The sequence below is a fragment of the Bacillus rossius genome, chromosome 12 (assembly GCF_032445375.1).
Source record: "Bacillus rossius redtenbacheri isolate Brsri chromosome 12, Brsri_v3, whole genome shotgun sequence".
Lineage (NCBI taxonomy): Eukaryota > Metazoa > Arthropoda > Insecta > Phasmatodea > Bacillidae > Bacillus > Bacillus rossius.
In genome coordinates, this window is record NC_086339.1 from 54443618 (window position 1) to 54459010 (window position 15393).

General features: G+C 38.6%; 1 protein-coding gene across 4 annotated transcripts in view; it reads right to left on the bottom strand.

The window, feature by feature from the left end:
• Positions 1 to 15393, bottom strand: part of LOC134537950 (maternal protein pumilio) — a 448094-nt gene that overhangs the window by 111485 nt on the left and 321216 nt on the right. The gene's annotated exons all lie outside the window — the stretch shown is intronic.

Consider the following 15393-nt stretch of genomic DNA (forward strand, 5'->3'; position numbering starts at 1 on the left):
CTTTGTAAGTTTATTTCATTTGGTCAAATTTTTTTCTTCTAATTATGACACAACACTTACAATAGGTATACATTGAAATTTCGCAGCAATAAATACAAGCAAAGATACTTCCAGCAATAAATTGTTTTCTTTATAACACACAGAAGCGTAAACTGGCATTAAATAATTTAAAACCATTAAAAAATATATGGGATTATATGAAATATGCGATAATTTATGTAGTTTCGTTTTGGATGAATTGAGTACTAATTACATTCTAACATTACATGTGGCTTTTAATAATCACAATTACTATGTCAAAATTATTTCTTCAATTTTTTTTTTCTCGAAGCAACATATTTTCATGTTAATGGTAAAAATTAAAAAAAAAAAATTAAATAAACGGATTTTCAAAACCAAAATCTTACTGTTTGCATTAATCATTAAAAGAATCTTAGGCATTTAAAATCTTAAGGTAAGCGTCTCACGTTGTTAACTACTACTACTTTCAGATTATTAGTCCCGGAAGGTTTTATTTACACTTTGATCCCCCTTCTATATTGCACCATTTTTTTTCTTAGCCTTTAAATAGCATTACTATTTCAAAATAAACTTAACAGAAATAACTGTGTAAAACTATATTTATCTGTTGTTTTTCTAAACCGCTTAGTTGTTCCTAATCAAGTTAACTTACTTGCACTTGGTACAGTAAGCATTATATTTAGCCTTCAGATGACGTATACAATATCGCTAGTAATTGCTGTTAGTATTGCTTGTATGTTGTTGTAAGTGGGCTCGGCAGACATGTGACGTCAGTGCGCCGAGGTCTCCTCACAAGGCGATCGTTCCGTGTTCCATTATTATCTACAGTTTTATTTTGAACAGCGAATGCAGGGAAAGATTCTCGAACAGCACAATCAAATCCAAAACCATCAAATGTAACATTAGCAATAAACTATTAGAAACTGTGTACAGTGGTCGGATTTTGTTTTGCAATGTTGTATGATGTACTTATTAAATGTTTCATATTATATTAGATACACGTAAAACAATCCAGATTTTGCAGATGAGTTATCCATACCACATGATATTTTAAAAGTTTCAAAAGATTTGACTTACCTCGCTATCATATTCTTGAACCCCTCGCTGCACAAGGAAATTAATTAACTAAATGTTGTAACACTTTGCCGCCCCGATGTCAGGAAATAGTGACATCTGAGGCGGGCCAACAGAGATCGGCACAGGCGAGCTGAGGTCGGTGTCGACATGAGAGTCGGACACGTGGAGACGTCGCACGTGGGACTGGGGTGTTGTGCAAGCGGCCATTGTGCCGCCCCCAGTCGGCAGCCCCACTCTCGCCCGCCGCCATGCAGCCCACAACTACAGCCAATCTACCCACTTTCCAACCAACAATCCACATCAAATAAAACAAACCTTCTTCATAATTCCAGACAACTGGATATTCGTAGTCACTACGCCGCATTTCTACTTCCGACGTTAGGTTTTTTATCGATAAAACTGGGTAAACGCACACCTGCAAGAAAAAGTTTTTTTGCACGAATCTTAGCCATTTTTTTAATTTTTTTTAATCTTATATACCAGATTATTCTTGTGGGATCATATTCAAAGTAAGTTAACTTTGTACCCATGAATTTGCTAATATTACAATTAATTGAAGATGCCTCGATAATTTGTACCCAGTGTTCTACGTTAATTTAAGGTGAAAAATTTTCATTTCCGATCTGTGACAAATAGCTGGTGAGTGAGTAGAAGGACTGTGTTATTCCTCGTACCATTTAATTACCAGCAGTTTAGCCCGATCACTACAGCGATCAACCAGTTACAATAAACAGCATATTAGTTTTGGGACACTTAACGTGCATTATGAACGTCATTTTACAACCGTGATGGTATCATGACCGAGACCTTAGCCCAGGCCGAAACGCTAAGATGGGGATACAACACTTAAAAACCTGTCGCCTCCTAAGGAAACAAAGCCCAAATAGAGCGACCCTGGACCACCAGAACTGCGTAATTAATTCCAAGAACCAGCAAAAGTAATGTGGCACCAAAAGGAGTTGGGAGTCCTAATTCCAGGCCGTTATTAGGGTCAGTCGAAGAAAATACACACATTTGTTAAACTAATCAAAGTCCTTTTTGCTTTGCCGATAAACTATAGTTGTATATACACACTTAAGGCATTGTTTAAGTGCAAAAAATCTGTCACAGTAAATTTACAACGACAAAGAAACTGCAAAAATGAAATTGTACTATTTATTATTCATACAGACAGACGAAAACCCATTTAATTTACATTCGGTTACAAAAGTCATACTCCCATGTCTTCGTGATTGCCTTCATGCGCGATGATCTCGCGGGTACATGTGCTCGAGTGATAATCAGAAGGTTGTGTGTTCGATCCCCCATCCTAGTCACCTGAGAATATAGTAAGTAAGACTTGACAATTAAAAATTAAATCTAATTACACATAGTTTAATAACAGTTATAAGCAACAAAAAGGTAAAATATTTTTGAAAGTAGTGTTAATAAGTAATACAGTATAACTGAATTTATAGCATATTTACCAAATCATATAAATGTAATTTCTCACTAAATGTACGTGGCAGCGGTGTACAATTACTCAATTACACAACTAGCCTAGTGAGGTACTAAGTCATACACGCGGTATCGCATCCAAGCCTTCGGGTCTGCTGTGTGTTCAAGATTAAGCAGATCAATCAATGCCCATACCTCCTACAAATAATTTGTGAAATGTCTGTATTAGAATCTGGCATTTAAAAAAATACATTTCTGTGAGGAGATACAAAAAATTTACCGTTACGACCCCGGCATGTTTATGAAGCTATTTCAAGAAGTTGTTTTTTATAGCAATGGCTTTGCTGAAGTTCACGCCAGTAGTATATAATAGGGCATCCGGGGACAGGGTCAAGGGGGTGGAGCCGAGAGCCGAGCCGCATCTCTGACGTCACGTCCATCTCTGACGTAACGGCGGCCATCTTGGACGAGCGTAACGGGACATAACGTAACGGGACAAGTAGATCACGGCGGCCATCTTGGATCCGCCATTTTGGATGATGTCATTGTGTTCTCGAACATACCGGCGATGTGTTTTCCGCCATATTGGATGATGACGTCACCGTTGCAGTTTCCATTATGGTCGCCATCTTGAAATTTGGACGCCATCTTTAAAATGTTTATTTATTATCCGATTTTAATGAAAAAAATTCCAAAATTCATCAAAAAATTAACTTAATAGAATTCTGATTGATTATATCGATCACCGTCCTCGGTTCAAACCCGGTGAGTGAAAAAACAATTTAAAATGAAGACAGGCTCCTTCCTCAATGGTGGATGCAGGCAGACTGACTCCTACCACTTTTTTTCAAAGCATATATATCGTCACCTAGTATGACATGTCCGCCATCTTGAAAATCCATAATTTAAAGTGCTAAAGATTCGGGAAAAAAATTAAAAATAATTAAAAAAATAATCAACCTAATTAAATAATAAAAATTCCTTAAAACCACGGTTGAACTTTTCGTAACGGCCGCCGCCATCTTTTAATCAAGAAACTGGAGATCACCATCTTGTTTTCGTCCGCTAGTGTGTGCTGATACCATGTTAGTAAAATTATCTGGTCACCACACCTTTGACCTTGACCTTTAAATTTGACCTTGACCTTTAAATTTGACCTTGACCTTGAAATTTGACTTTGTCCTTGAAATTTGACTTTGTCTTTGTCGACCATCATGGATCCGACATTTTATGTTCAGTACATGCTACCAGGAGCCACCACCTGCCGGAGTACGCCATCTTGTGTGTGTGTACTTGTATTATAGATTACATCTCCATCTGGATTTTATTCTAACCCGCTACAGTGCAGTAATCATTTATTACGGAGGTGCCCCCCGCCATCTTGAAATTCGGCCGCCATCTTGAAATCATGTAATAATGTAGCTAGAAAAGCGTGAAAAAATCCAAAATTCATTAAATAAATTTGTAATACATAGAATGATATATTTGATCGACTAAGGTCCTTGGTTCGATCCCTGGCCGATACAAAACAACATTAATTAAAAAAATACTAAAAAAGTGTTAGGTTTGAGAAAATAAAAACACCACAAGTTCTTTTAAAAAAAATTTATTACATAAATTCAATACACTACTACAAGTACAAAAAAAACACTGAAAAATTACCAAAGCCTTTTGGATTCCTCGATTCAAACAGTCTTCTTATTGTACGGACTAAGCCTTTTACATAACTTTAAATGTCTATCCGATCCGTTCATCACCACAGCCAGAGACGGACTAAAGTTCATAGCACTTATATAGTCTCATTAGCCGGTACAACACATGAGTCAAATCAATAACCATGTTCATTATACGTCTCGGAGCATTTTTTATAATGACGATGTAAGCTATCGAGACGTGAAATTAGTTTATTGCACGTATTGCACTGAAATTGTATTCTTTGAACATTATTAGAACAACCGCTTCTTTCATGTCTGCGAGCATTTGAGGTGATAGTAAATGATGCACCACAGTATTTGCACTGATGCGAAGTACGCTCTTCATTAATTGAAGTATTCAATGCTGATGAAACTTCAGCTGATGGTGGAACAGCACATATCGAAGTCTCCTCCAGTGTTGTCAGAGGCGTTGCCAACGGGATCTGCTCCAACATCGTCGGCGCCGACGTCATCGTTCCCGTAGTCGATGGTACATCCTCCATCGAGTACGACGTTAAAGTTGGTAAAGATGCCATCGAAGTCTTAAGAACAGACAATTACACGACTTATGCACCAGAAGAAACAAACTAGGTGATCCGTACACCGACGACGGCAGTAACAAACTGAGCGTCCTGCGGATTAGGACTCGTTTATATACATTAACCGGTTTGAATAATACGCTAGTCAATTCAAGAACAATTTACTAAAATACTAGAGTCAAAACAACATTAAAAAAAATAGAAGCACCACCAACAAAAAAGGAAGCACATTTGGAATCACCTTCAAAAAAGGAAAAACAATAGGAAGCACCGACTACGAAAAGGCAGCACATTTGGAAGCACCGACAACGAAAAGGCAGCACATTTGGCAGCACCGACAACGAAAAGGCAGCACATTTGGAAGCACCGACTACGAAAAGGCAGCACATTTGACAGCACCGACTACGAAAAGGCAGCACATTTGACAGCACCGACAACGAAAAGGCAGCACATTTGGAAGCACCGACAACGAAAAGGCAGCACATTTGGAAGCACCGACAACGAAATGGCAGCACATTTGGAAGCACCGACTACGAAAAGGCAGCACATTTGGAAGCACTTGGAATGCATAAATTTCTGGCTTGTACAAGAACTCTATCTTTGCTCAACAATGATAAGTTTACAAGCTAGCAGAAACTGTTTATGCCGACGATGTTGGAGCAGATCCCGTTGGCAACGCCTCTGACAACACTGGAGGAGACTTCGATATGTGCTGTTCCACCATCAGCTGAAGTTTCATCAGCATTCAAGCAGTGACGCTGTGTTTGCTTTGAAGCTTACAGTAGTTGGTATTCAAACAACCTTCATCAGCAGTTGACATTTAAATAAAAAAAACAGTATTATAAGTTCTAGTAATTTTAATTAATATTATAAAACAAATTAATTAAACTAGAAACGTGATTAAAGAGTAACTAACGCGAAAACTCCTGGGGCCTCTAATTTGGCGACCTACACTGACACGAACATGATAAAACGTCTAGTAAAACAAAAAATGGTATAAATATTAACCATTTATTTAAAACGCAATATCCTGCAATACCGCTTCAAATTTAGTAACTGTATACGCCGTGAAAAAAGGCTAATAACAATATTATACATTTATAGCAACATCTATTACTTTAACAGCGTTATATAGTGCCGCAGGAATTTTGTACAAGCATTATTTGGAGAAACAAGACAGCGAGATAAAGACAGGGATTAAGGAAATGAAAAATAAAATTGCTATAACGCATCTTACTTCGGGTTGCGTTGCGGAAATCGAAATGACGGGAGTCGCGACCATCCATCACCAGCCCCACAACTGCGCTGACAACACCTCCCCTCCCTGCGCCACAAGGTCCACATCACACAGACCTTCGCGAAAATAGCACGAATCAGCTTTGTGTAATGAAGACAAGATTGCGCACACCTTTAAAAAAAAAAAAATAACTTTACACCTACATGTGTTGGTGTATTTTTAATTTTGTGCTCAAATAAAAAAATACTGCCAGGTAAAAGTACAAATGCTATTGTTTGGTAAATATGCCATAGCTGTTGGTGTATTTTTACTCTGTGATGTAAACATTTACTTATGCATGTATGTGTGTATTTATCACAAATATCAGTTCACTTTACTGCTCCGTCGAGTAATTTACGTCAGTAAAAACCATGCTAATTTATATAACTTACTAGAAATATTTTTTGAAGTGTATTAGCCGTTAGTGAACATTGTGTACATTAAAGCTATGATTTGTTACTCTCTTTTTCAATCCGAGTGACTACGCCGGGAATAGAACACACGACTTCTTAATAATTATCCAGCGCATTAGCCTCTCGCACATCGTGTTAATAAATCAATACGCAATAGGAATACCACGTTATAACTAAAGAAGATAAAACTTTTTTTCTGTCGGTATAACCTGCAATATTATATAAGTGTGTTTATATATATATTATATATCCTTGGTACTTGTAAATTTACCGGGACAAAAATTTTGCACTTTTACAATGACGAACGTGTGTGCCTAGTAGAGTACCGACAAAAAAGGATACTGATTAATTAAACACCTGTAAGGGTAATTTCTAGTAAACATACAAATGTGTTATTTAAAAGAGTAAATGTAATAACAGGTGTACATTCGTGTGTTTTTACCGAAACCTACAATACTATTTGCTTTTTTAACGTGTGTAGAATTAAACCAACTGCATTATTTTTTTTATTACACGAAACTAATGTAAATTACTAATTTTTTTATGACATTGTAGGTTTTTTTTCTTCCCAGTATAGAGTAAATAAATCTGACCTGAAGAGTAATAACGTAATACGCAAGGATAGTAAACCAGAAGTTGGGACAAGCAAGGAACAACGGCCGAGTTCATTTCACCACACTGCACACACGTGATGCTGTGGGCAGACTCAGACGACATGTTACGAAGTCACTACCCACGCTGAAGCGGCGAATCTCTACTTGCATAACACACACACACTTTTACCAATGAAAACTTGACATATGAAACATGGATTGTGCAAATCACGCAACAGTATTGCATATTAATTACTAATAGTCCGATGAGTTGGCTCGATGACAGGCCGGGTCGCGGGATGAGCAGATGTCACCTCGCCTGGTCTGCCCGGACAGATGGCTGGTGTCAGGTATGCATCATCGTTGCGTAGTTGTGAGGAACACTGTCTATCTGATATCACACGTCGCCTCATATCGTTCATCACTTCTGTGCACACACCGCCCTACAGGGCGAGACATTTCAAGCACAATTGTTGGAAGATTAAACAAAACTTCAAACGATAGAAACCTAACAAAAATTATGCTTGTCGTAATAAACTATATTTTCGGCCTGAGAATCAATCTTACAGAACTAATGAATTCGACGTGGTTCTAAGACACAGTTATGAGGCCCAAAAAAAATGTTTATTTTGGTTTTTCACTACCGAAGATAGAAATGGTACACACTAAATACTCCCTCGTACAGATAAAACTAGGAGTGAGCGAGTAATGCGGTGAATATGCGGACAGCAGCTCGTGGCAACACGACGCTGCGTGCCATCACACTCATGTCTACTTGCAACCTCCTTGTTTACCTGATGACCGTTGGTAGGACTGTTACCCGAAAATTCATCAGATTACGTCGGCGCACCCGTTAGTCAACGTTTGTTTGTTACTTATAGGCTCATCCAATATACGGCAGCCAGTCACAACAAGAGGACCACAGAGACTGCCCAGGTGGCATGTTGAAGCAGCACAGCGGGAGAGGTGTCGCAACGCCCCGGGACTGAGCATTGTGCAGACTACAATGTTCGCACGAGATACCAAATAACTGGTTACTCAAGTTTATACGGTGTATTGCACGCATAAATTCAACTCTCGCCATTATCCGCACTGTGTACAAAGGGATCATATTTTCAAATGTCCCTTAAAAAAAAAAACACATGTGTGAAATAACAAAATGTAAATAAACGCCAAAATAATTTTTGACATTTCAATTTTGCAAACTGCAACGAACCGATCATCTTGTGCTTACTGGCAAATAGTAAGCGAGTAGAACTTGAATATTCTCTGAAGAGAATTTGTTTTTAATACCAAATTACAAATTGTATTGTTTTCAATCAGATTTAATTTCGTATAGAAAACAAATGAATGCCAGTTCCTCCAGACTCGAGGCTGTGGTGAATCACGAGCTTGTTGGCACGCGTCCACCATGCAAATTACAGCTGTCAAAATTAAAATTAAAAAAAAGTGGGGGTTGTCTGTAAAGTCGGTTTACGGGCGATAATTTTACGTCATAAGAAAACATTGATGAAAAATTGCATACTTTTTAATTATCAAATATTATTTACAGTTTTTGCAAATTTGATTTACATAATTTGTGAAAATATAATCACGAAGCCAGCCTTAACCTGTTAGATATTATAGAAGATTTTCTCGCACGGTGGTTGGCCGGTTCTTGCACGCTCGGCTCAGGCGGAACGTGACAATTTTTCGTGCGTGCAGTCGGCATTCATCGATTTATGAGACGTCATCGCGTCAAAAAATTCTGCATAACATCTCGTCTCTGAATGCACGGGAAAAAATCACATGTTTAACTCTCAACTCTCTCTCCTTTCTCAGAATCCTACAAAAGACGGGTACTTTTACAAAATTGGCACAGGTGCAGGACACGTGTGTGACAGCAGGCAGCCGCGTGCCGTCCCGTGTGGGCGGAACAGCTGCGCTCGCCAGCCTCGGGCTGGGGGCACGGCTAGTGAAACTAGCGTAGCACTTCGCCACAAATATCAACATGAATACTACATAATAAACTGTGCAGTAAAAAAGCAAATACCTAATCATTTTTTAATTGTTTCACAAAGAAAATTATTGTTCGATGTGTTGCACTTACTGCTTCTAAAACACCAGCAAGTGGTAAGCCAGCAGTGGAAGTCTAGAAATGTCACAAAATGTATAATTCAGGAGTAGCTTACTCAAGCAATATCCTCTAAAAATAAATTTATTTACGGAAATTGACCATTAACGCTACAAACGTTACATAGTTACATATACGTGATTACAGCAGATTTAGCTAAGTTAACTGTGCCCAAGTAAAAGTTCCTTAAATTTTCAGCCAAGCCAATTAAAGCAAACCCCGAATACGGTCGACTATCGATTGCGGGCTGAAACTTCATCGCCTCTTCAGGACGCGCCATATTTAATCAGTTATTAGCCACCGGCGCGCGAAGAGGCTTGTTGCAGAGGCCCTGGCTTCATTAAGGTGACGAGGAAACGGCAGCACCGCCAACAGAATCCGCGGCTTCGACGGCCAGTTTAAACTCACAAGTGCATCAAGAAACTGCAACCTAACCAGAGAAGAACATCACAATTGTGAAAAAAAAATCCCCTTTCGGCATGAAAGGGGAGCAGAAAGTAGTTGGGGAAGGGTTGACAAACCGACGACTCTGAACTACTAACATTTTGTATTGAAAGCGAATTAAGTAGTCTTCTAATGGCAACGTCTATGACCTAAAATGGCTTATAGTAATTGCATTTTGCCTCTATTTTAATTTGCCAACCTTACTACTATTACAGTTAATAGAACACTGGTGCAAGATTCCTTATCTAGTTTTAAACCCATAGTGACTTAATACCATGTCTGACAATGTTTATAAAATAACTGTTAGTGCTCTTCTCGGAAGTATTTGAGGAAAAGCACCGTCTGCTGCTAGTAATTGATGCCATCGCCCGACTAGAGAGCGCCGATAAAGACCGCCACTGCCGCAGAGCGGTGTGCCGAACATGGCCGCCAGCACTAGGCCTGCACCCCACACTTTATATAGCTATACATCCCACATTTAGTATAGGAACATTCATGGGCATGAACTTCCATTGCACATTGAAGAATGCTCACCGACCGACCGACCGGGGAGAATGGATAAGAACACTCACTGTGGAGTCACTACTTACGGTGTAACGTAAATAAACGTATTAACATGTCGCCGACTGCATGCCAACAGTGCGGCAGTGGCGACCTTCAAAGGTCGGCGCTGAAAGGTCCTCCCTGCGCAGAGACCACGCTCCTCCGTCAACGCCCGGCAACTACTTCCGCGACCTTTCTCTTCAGACAACCTTCTCGACTGGTATTTGCCCTTGCACACAGCACACGACCCACAAACACAACCATCACACGAGCATCCTAATACAGGAACGACAGCGTACTACCAGAATGGACAAGAAATTAATAATCACCTTCCCTGGTGGTTGACTCTAGACGTCAGAAATGCACAAACAAGCAAATTTATTGAATTACGCGCGTCGCTAAGATTGCAATAAATATCAAAAAGCTATACTGTTCCGAGCATTCGCCACACCCGCTATTGCCCGGTTCATCGACACAGAACGCGCAACCTTCCTTGTACAAGCGAGTGTGTTGCGTTTTTGGTTTCCCGATGGCAGCACCAACAGCGCGGTCCCCCGTCACTCGTGACATGCCTCTCGGCGTAATGTCGGCTACACTTACACGGAGTCCACTCCTACACTTACACGTAGTCCCTCCCACTGTTGACACTTTCTCTTTGGCCCAGCCATTTCATTGCTTTACATAAATAATTTTAAATACTAGCTACATATTTAAAATACGTGATAAATACTAGGTCAAGAAATATGAATTCCACTACATACTTAAAATATTATTTACATTACCACACACCTCAACAAAGCAGCTTAAAATCAGAGTACGAAACTGCCTATAAGCATAGCTCATTAAATGACAGGACTTACATATTAACTCATTAAACAATCAGTCAGCAGGTCACGGAAAGTTATTTCGGCCGCGAACAACAAATAACAGAATACAGATGTAGGCACTGCAAACAGCCTTGAGTACCAAATAATTATTTTCCCACGCGAGGTAAGCAACACGCAACTCTTGATCGCACTGCACACAGCCTATTCGTCAGGCATCTCTCAAAGAAGCAAACACACCACACAAATATGGCAAACCTCATTCGCAAGCTTTCTGAACAAACCAATATGCATGTAAACGTAACTACGTAATTCAACATAGCATTTGTTACAGATAATAGTGACGTCAGAAGAAAATAACGGTGACCACCATCATTGTGGCAGTTGAGTTTTATGGGCATTGAACCAACAAGAGGAGGGCACGTGTTGGAAAATTCACTTCGAGATGAGGTAAAGTGATTGAGTGATTTTTTTTACAGAAATATGTATTACAAACTTATGAAGATTAAGTGCATGGTCCTGTAATGAAGGAAAACAATTTTGATCCTTTTTGAACACACTGCAGATTATAATACATTTTATGGTGACGAGTTATGATCAATAAAAAAACATTACAACATAGACAGGTAATTACGTGATACAGTAGTTAATACTGTGATGACAGTAGGCAGTTAATATCGTGATAAACCAATAGATCTAAACTAAACACTAGTTTTCAAGATTTACCAGACTAATCACGTTCACTATCTGATTCCTCTTCAGCACCATAATCATACATGCATCGTCATAAATTGAACATTTTGACATTGTAAATGGTATGGGGTAGCACAAAAAGAACACTGAATCCAAGCAGCACCTGTACATTTTTTGACATATGCGGAGTACTTTCCACGGCAATGTCCACACACCCAGTCTTCACCATCACTGGCTCTTCAGGTGGTTATGACCTCTAGCGTACTGGCCTTGTTCTCTGAGCTTTCGGGGCCTCCAGAAGGTTGCCGACTTCTTCCTCGACAGACCTCTCTTGTGAGCAGAGCGTTTATTTCAGAAGACTTGATAAGCGCTCCAGATCAAACAGCATTATAGTTAAGGGGAGGGACATGCCCCAGCCTTTTTTGAATGCATTTTTTTCAAGTTCAAGCAACGTGAAACTGTAAGAAAGCACGATTAAATAATTTATAAAAGTTATACCTGCTTGGTTTCTCTAATGCATACTGTAACATGTACGCATTAAGTTGTTTGTTCCAGTGACTCTTGAGTGATCTGTACAATCGGACATCCAATGGTTGTAGCAAATCAGAAAAGTGTGCAGAAAATGTAAACAGATACCACTGTTCCGTGCCATTTGCAAAACGTCAGGAGTAATGTGAGCTGTGAGAATCGAGAAGCGAAACCAATTGTCTTGCAACAGGAACACCATCAATAAAAATTTTAAACCACACCATAAAAAGTTCATTATTAATCGAGCCTTTGGATAACAATTTAGTTTTAGATTCAAGCAAAAAACTTTTAGCCAGATCATTTAACCTGACACCTTTAAAGATTGCAAAAGGAAGCAGAAAAGAATCATCAGCATACGCACAGCCAACCAATGTGCGAGTCTCTACATGTTCTCCATATATATTCGTTTGTAAACAAAGCATTTTCCAATCTGCGTCATAACTTGGCCAGCTTTGACCACACATAACATGCATGTCTCATTTACTTTCCATATACGACTAGGGTCGTATTTAATTCCCAGTTTTGTTAAGAGTGTATTTAAATATTTAATTTACAGAAGTAAAGCCTAATCATAGTTAAGATTGCCCATGGAAGCTCTGTATGCAGAAAGATTTAAATCGATACCGTTATTTTCTAGCAGTTACTTTTTCTGAAATGAAGTATTATTCTCTTCCAGTGGCTTCATATGCCAAGATTCTTACTCGCAAGACTGTAAGACTGAACCCTAATTCCTGCATCGCAATTATAAAGCGGTAAAGACATTGCTCTACTTAAGCAGTAACGGCAAAATGGTGTCCCAGTTAAGTTGCGTGCGAATACTGCACGACATCATTTTGAGCCAGAAAATCTGTCCGAGTTGGCAAGGAACCCAAATCTTCGGAGGCTTTGAATTAAGTAATATTTTGCTACATCACTTGAGTTCCATAAAGCAAGCTTAAAAAAATTCAAAACAAGAAAAATTATCTAACCCTTAAAATGATTAAATATATTATAATAGCATCTTTAACAGTATACTTACATTATCGCAAATTCATAAAGATAAAGCTGTAGCGCAAGCTGTAGAAACGCCACACAAAAAAACATGGTTGATTACTAACTGTTATTTCATCACTTTCCACGACACTTATTTGTTGCAGATTATAGTCCAGTTGTAGATACGACTTATGATATTTATCGGCTACAAATACAACTAAGTTCGGTGGGCAGGCAAATGTATGAATATTTATCAAGATAATAAATATATCACGATAATACCTTACACTATTAGTAGTATAATTTTAGGGTGTTAACCCCTTAACATAATAAAGCACACTTGCCAGCCAATTTCGAGAAAAAGGCTTTAAATATTTAAGCACATTTTATACACTAGTCAAGTTTCACTCTGGCCAGCTGCGCAGTGGCCTAGGTGTAACGTACTTGCTTGCCGCCCTGACGCTCACAATTCGAATTTTCTGTGGGTATTGTCTTTTTTTTATATTTCGAATGATAAAGCCCCGTTTTCTTCGTCACATAGAACCAATCTATGTCTATGTCAATTTTTACATGAGGCGCAAAACTTACAGAACTGCCGGAACGTAAATAGTCCACACTTCAAATCTATCTGACAAAGTACACTCATTTTATATTACTTTTAATAGTTATTTACGACGGTTGTCTGAAATTTTTTCCACCTCAAAATGAAGATGGCAGCACTAGTCAACAAAAACTGGGGAATGTGTGTGTTTGTGCTTTGGAATGTACTAAATGAAATTTCAGCCATTATGGACATGCAATTGTTTTCTAACAATCAATCATGTTAGTTGCGCATATCTGTGTAAAATATGAAAATTTGAATATTGAGCTGTCATTGAATATTGGTTTTTGAAAGGCAATACATCTTCGCTAAATTAATGTAATAGGACTCTGCACCATCATTTACCACAGTAATATTTTGGACAACTGAATTCAAACATGGCCATGCAAGCTTGGGTGACCAACTTTTGCGACACCAAAAATTGAGGAGGAAAAAAAGTTTAAAAAAATAATAAGGGGGGGGGGGGGGGAGGGGCTGTTCCTTTGGCCGGGAAAGTGATGGTGGCTGGTTTCTAGGAATCGTCTTAATTATCTCGAGAAAAAAAAATGGCCTGAGCATACTACGCACGAATACTTGACAAAATGAAGGCCGAAATTGCAGAAAAAGATCACATTTGCAGAAAGAGAAATATTTGTTTCACCAAGACAGTGCATCAGCTCACACCCCAGCAGTTGCCACGGCAAAAATTTACGAATTTCAGTTTGAACTGCTTGACCACCCTCCTTATTTCTCAAATATAAACCCAATTGAATTTTTTTGTTCCCTAGGCTAAAAATTGCGCTCGGCGGACAGATAATTTTATCGAATGAGGAGGCCATCACCTTCATAAACAAGTATTTTCCAGAGACTCACGCAAACGATTATTAAAAAAACAACTGCGCAAATGGCTGAAATTTCAAAGGGTATGTTCCAAATCATGAGCAATCACATTCCCCAATTTTTGTTAACGAGTGCTGCCATCTTCATGTCGAGGTAGGAAACATTTTGGACAACCCCGGTCTACAGATATTAATACTCAATTATTATAATGAGAATACTATACATAGCAGTGGTAATGTTTGTTTACACTTAATCCGTACGATATGTATTCATTTATTTATACACTTAAAAAATGTTATTTATTATACTGAAGCCTGATAAATAAAACTTAAAAGTATCAATTTGAAGTGTGTTTAATAGACAGTAAAATGAAACATTCATAAATTATACTTGATTTTACATACAAATTTCAACACAAGTACGTCCGTAATATTTCAAAGGTTCCCACAAAAAGAAGTCAAATTAGAGTTTTAACCCCGCGACTAACTTTACTGAGTGCCCAGCAATCTGTGTTCCAGGGAGTAGGGATGTGGCAGGCTCTAGTCCGAGACCATACAGGTGGCGAGGGAGCGCCAGTGCAGCACCAACAGAGACTTCTTGGCTCGTCTATCGACCGCGAACAATTAAATGCACACAAATAACAACTTGGAAGCAAAGGCGAATACAATCAATTGTGAATGTGGGTATGTATGGGAACGCGCACTTATTTTTTTACGAGTCTGTTGTCCTATTAAAAAAAAATTATAATTAAAAATACAAAAATGAAAAACACGAAAATTAACACTATATTAAGTGTCTCCAAGCCT